Here is a 6000-nt window from a genome sequence, read left to right as displayed (position 1 = left end):
TTCTCTAGGCAACAAGAGGTGCCACTATACCTTACTTTCCTATCTTTCCTAATTTTTAAATAGATTTCTTTTTTCTTTTTTTTTTAATGGTATTTTTTGGTTAGGAAAGAGGTGATGGATAAATTCTCATTGGTGATTAGTTAGAGTTAGTTAGGCACCAGAACGACTGGTGTTGAAATATGTGGAATAGTTGAATTGCTCCTAATGTCCACAGGGTGTTTAAAGCTTATTGAGCGATTAGAGACGCTCTTGTCAGTATTGTCTTCGGTACTTTAGACACGACATGCTGGTCGAGACTCTCTGTTTGTGTCCAAAATTAGGCTCAATCTTTGAAGGTGTGTTTTAGTAATATAAAATACTGTAGTCTTCTTGTCTTCTTTCTTTTGTTATATTGTCTTGTCTGTGTCTTAATATTTTAATCTAATGTTTATATCTGTATATCCTTTCCTTTTTTGCATTACATTCATCACCTGTGCAGTTTCCTTTTCACCATCTATACTTCAGACTTCTGCTACAACTCAGAGCTGAGTCTCGTCCAGAAGTATGTTGACGACACTGCTATTGTTGGATGCATCATTGTTGGATGCATCATTGTTGGATGCATCAGGGACAACAGCGAAGACGAGTATAGGAGTCTGATACGTGACTTTGTGGACTGGAGTGAGAGGAACCACTTGCAGCTGAACACCTCAAAGAACGAGGAGCTGGTCTTGGACTTTGGGAGGTCCAGGATAAAGCCACGTCCAGTGTCCATCAGAGGCGACGAGGTGGAGATAGTGGACAACTATAAGTACCTCGGTGTGTGGATGGACAGTAAACTGGTCCTGCAACACAGACCATGTATATAAGAAGGTTCAGAGTAGACTGTACTTTCTGAGGAGGCTCCGATCATTTAACCTTTATTTGCTTAAGTTTAGAGAATCTGTAAATTATTCTACTATGTTTTTTTCGTTGTTTACTTTGTGCTAGCCTCTTGGATTATTAACATCCTTCCATGGAGTATAACGATATGATTATCTCTAATACTCTACTTACAAGTTCATTTTTTGTGACTTCAAACCAATTCCCAGCTTTAAGTCAAATGCCTTCTTCATCGATCAAAGGTCGTTCAAAAATAGTTTCAATTGTTGAAGAAACGTAAATGTAATTTATACTGTTTATAGTTTCTTTAAACAAATGAGACCCACTGTTAGGGGTAGAAAAAATATGGATCAAAGTGTCCCAGTAATGCTGGGTCTACTATTGTTTTGAATAAAGTATATTAGAGAATATATTCTTGTCGATTACCTGCAGCACAACAGATGTGCCACTTGAGAAAATATTCCACTGGAGGCATCAACATCTTAAATGACAGCAAGGCAGCTGTAACACATCACTTCTGCCACTGCTTACAATGAAAATATTATAAATTGCATTGTAAAAAAAAAGAATAACAACTTTGTGGCTACTTGTGGGTACACAATTTCCTTTTTTGGGGGGTGGGGGGGTGTTACTTAATAGGGTCATATGGTTATTGTTGTGTGTGTGTGTTCATGTTTGTATTTGTTGCGTGTGTGTTTATGTTCGTATTTGTGTTCACAGCACCGACTATAACGTACAACCTGATGCAGAGGACAAGATTATTCTGTAAGATGAATGTCATAGTATAATTAAAATTTGTTTTCATTTGTATTTAAACAAAGGAAATTTGACATGCCATTCAAATAATGAATAAAAACCTAACAATGCAATTTGACACATTGATCTGACAATCAATAAACAGGAAACCATGCATTATACTTGAAAATTCTCGAAATTTCAGCTGCACCGTTTGCAAGTCTTTGTTTGTGACCTGTAGCACAAGAGGGTCAGGGGATTGTTCAAGAAGATCTAGTTAAACGAGCTGTACGAGAATTCATATATGATTTTACTTATGATAACCTAAGACACCCTTGGAACGAAGTCCCTCCCTCGGGGGGTGAAAAGGGTGCTGAATGTGCTTTGGCACTGGATGCCAGCACTGTGGTGAGCATGAATAACCTTGACACTCTACCATAATTGTCATTCCATAAAAGCATCCACCCTCTTATCTAACCCTTGGGCCATAAACCCACTTGAAAGAATGCTGCACTTTATTTTGCATACATCTACTCTAATGCTTTTTCCATTAAGACAAAAGTCTCATCGGCATAAAAAAAAGCTCTTATAGGAGAAAGACTCATGGCACGTCTGCACTCGTTCCTTGTTCCTCCTCCTTTTATACGAGATAAACGTTCTTCATATATTTTCTGGTCGCATTCTAATACTGCTCCGTAATTTAAAGTATAGCGTTCTGTGAGATCCTGAATCCATTTATTTGCTGATATGGGTGCCGTAAATATCACATTGAAATGTATTGTTTTATGCTGCTTCAATCATAGTTGGGTCACAATTTCCTTGTTACATTAAAGTGATAGTTCACCCAAAAAATCAAACTTCACTCATTTTCTTCCAACCTTTTTGTCAACAAGGGGTTGGGATAATGTATAGAGAATTCATTTCCCTTTTTGGAGTTATAGGCAAAAACGTAAGTTCATTTGACAACTGGAGCTGAAAATCTTCGTCCAAAAAGACACACTTAAAAACATTCAAAAGTCTCAATGGTGCTCGTCTGTAATGTTCCTTTTGTTGTCACACCTCGACAAAGGAATTGTTCCGTAAAAAAATTATTAAGTATATATTTTAAGCTTTTTTGTAGCATAAGTTTAAGGAATAAAATGCAACAATAACAGGAAGTACTACGGGTAAATATTGCAAGCGCTTCCAGTCTACGGTCTACACTACTGTCTACTGGAAGCGCTTGCAATATTTACGGGTAGTACTTCCTGTTTCTGTAGCATGAAATTCTTTATACTTCTGTTACAAAAAAGCTTAAATATAGACTTATTTAAGTTTCTCTGGAAAAATTATGTACTGTGTGCAGGGCAGCCAAAAAGCCAAATTCCCCAAAAGCTAGACCCCCACATAACACCTTCTCCCACTCTGCAGTATTATTGTACTTTGTCAGCTTTGCGCCCTCAACATATATTGACCAGAAAGATGGACGTGCATGTGCTGATCATAGCTGTGGCTATACTGTGAGTTGCTCAGTGAATTCTGTATTTCTGAGCGTTGAGGTGATGCCTTGAAGTGTGGTGGACCTATTGGAGGTGGAGCTTGTCTGAGAAAAACTCCAAAATTTTTCAAAATCTAAAAACGTTTCCTCCTCCACAGAACTTAAATGCATTTTCTAAATAATAACGTTGACACAGAACCATCTTATTTTTGGGAGGTTATATGAAAAGCAGTGCCCACCGCATCTGTTGTTGCATAACAGCTTCCTGGATTTTTGATAAAGGGGATTTTACAGAAAGGGATCCATCCATATGCTCAGGCCTATATTTCACTGCTGCACAGCTAAACGGATTATAAGTGAATTAATAAGTGTTCCTGACATCAGTCAGCCCGCAAATGAACATTTATACTCTTAAATAAAAAAAAACAACACTTTAAATTTCTCTCAGAAATCAATGGAAAGAATTAGGTAAAGCTCCCACAACATCCTTATCATTGAAGTGGGAAGGCAACTGTGAAATCCCAAATAAATCCTTTCACAGTGAGCAGCTTTGTGAAATGAGTTGGGGACAATTTAACTTAACAACATGCCTGGAAACGTACAGTGTTTGTAGTAATTAAAAGGCACTGTCAGCTTCAGATACATAACAGGTTTCCAACTTAATTGTCACCAATCAGTAGCAAAAAAAGAGTAAAGGGATTCCAAAAATGCGTTAAACCTGTCACAAGTTTTAAACACAAGTGACCTAGAACCAGAAGATTCTTTCAACCCTATCGTTTTGAAAACCCTATTCCTATTAAAAAGTGAAATTAATCTGGTCTATTTGGTAGGTTAGTAAAGCGTGAGGTCGAAAAGTCTCAGCTCTTCCATAAAGCTTTGTGACCGTGGTCTGGAAAAGCGCTATATAAATAAATATTACTTACTTACTTACTTACTTTAAATCCTCTTCATCATTCTTTTATAGATATGAAATACGTGTTTTAAATTAAAATGAATGTTTGTTGTTCTACACTGAATGAAATCTCAATAATTTGATTCGGAAGAAATCAGGCATTTAAGTGTATCTGGTTACGTGTGAGTAAAAAAAAACCTCACCACTAAAAAAATACTTTAAATCAATTAAATTGACTCAATTACAACCAGTTGTGACACCAATGGGTCTGAATTATACAATCTGTAATTCATCAGTGTTTTCCAATTAAATCAATTTTCCAAACACAAATCACTTTTATTTCCTATTTCTTGACGTTAAAACGCAAATAGATATATTAAAACTTTAGAATAAATAAACATTAAACAAAGGAACAGGATGTTCTGTTCTATGTTAATCTTTGTATCCTTGGTCTTTCTTTTTTTTGTATTTGATCTATGTTCTTTGTCTTTATCTTTAGACTTAGATTGTATCATCTTGTTCTTTCTCTTTATTTCTCTTTTGTTCTTGTTCTTATTTTTTTTTTTTATGAATAATTGCTGTATTGCTGTGTCTAATTGGAAAAAAACATGAGGGATGAATAAATTTCTACCTAACCTAACCTAATTTATTTTGAAGAAAGAAATATGGTCAATAACCCTTTATCCACCACTGAAAAGTAAGTAAGTAATATTTATTTATATAGCGCTTTTCCAGACCAGGGTCACAAAGCGCTTAAACAATCAAAACAATATTCAATAAAGTATAAACTTTAAAGGTCAAGATAACACTGATAACACAACAGAAGTTCCAGAAAATCAAGGAAAAGCCTGAACAAATAAAAACATCTTAAGATGTTTCTTAAAGGAAGTTTTCAGGAGTGTGTATCCAGGTGGAGTCCTGAGTAGGTGGCGACTATTCACTCGTACTGACAGCTGCTGAGCACTTTAATGTCTCCACGTGGCCCTATGCAATATTAAGCTTGTCTTAGTAAGCAACATCAAGAAATTACAGTCGTAGCCGTCATCGGGTGCAGGTCTCAAAAGCAGGTCAGTGTGGGGACGACAACTTAAAAACAGCAGAGAGTGCAACGTAGGTATTAATGGGTTCTCGTTCATTTTTTATACAACCTTAAGCTAACTGGATTTTTTTTTTCACATGATGGAATATGTGACTAATGAGCCTTTTTAAGTCATGTGATGGATTAAACATTAGGGTGAAAAAAATGAAGGACATTTAAATCAATAAATGTTACTGGGAATCGGAACATTGGAAATGAGAGTTTGGAACTTCAGATTAATGAATATTTGGAGGTTCGTTGAACATTTGATTAATCTATTCCAGGAATCTTCAATGTGACAACTTGAGAATTATTTTACATTTTTTGTACGAAAATAAAAATCACATTAACGCACATTGATGTATGTTGTAAACAAATTAAACAAAGGTTTACATCCGACTCTTTAAATGTTAAATGGCTTTGATAACTGTTAGTAAAACTGCTGGTGAAAGTTGTTTTTCCAGGGTAGGATGACCTATGATAGGTTGTTAGTCTTACCTGGAGAGTTGAGAAGAAGATGTGGTGATCCGCTTACTTAGATTTTAATTTTAGACTTTGTTATTGTTGCTGCACTCGCCTGCCATCCAAGTCCTGGCCCATGAAAAAAAACAACTTTCATGAAAAAGTAATTATTATATTTCTCTTTTAACTATTTCAAATCAACCTATTTATCCAACTTATCTTTGTGTATTAATTAAACTGCATTTTTTCCGTCATCGATGCAAATAATACTGCCTTTTTTTTACAGCTACTTTACATTATAGTCGATTTAATTTATACAGTAATACAACAAACAAAAATATAGTGACTGTTGTCTGCTTTTTTTTACTTGGCAGGTAAATAACAAATGACACTCTTCTGATCCGGTCCCAACACCTGATCACACAGCTGTTGGGTATTTGATGAGTAGGGACTCCTGGCAGGTTTGTGATGTGTGTAAGTAAGTAAGTAAGTAAT

Source organism: Callionymus lyra, chromosome 13, assembly GCF_982586985.1.
Source record: "Callionymus lyra chromosome 13, fCalLyr1.hap1.1, whole genome shotgun sequence".
NCBI lineage: Eukaryota > Metazoa > Chordata > Actinopteri > Syngnathiformes > Callionymidae > Callionymus > Callionymus lyra.
Note: the sequence above shows the minus strand (reverse complement) of the source record.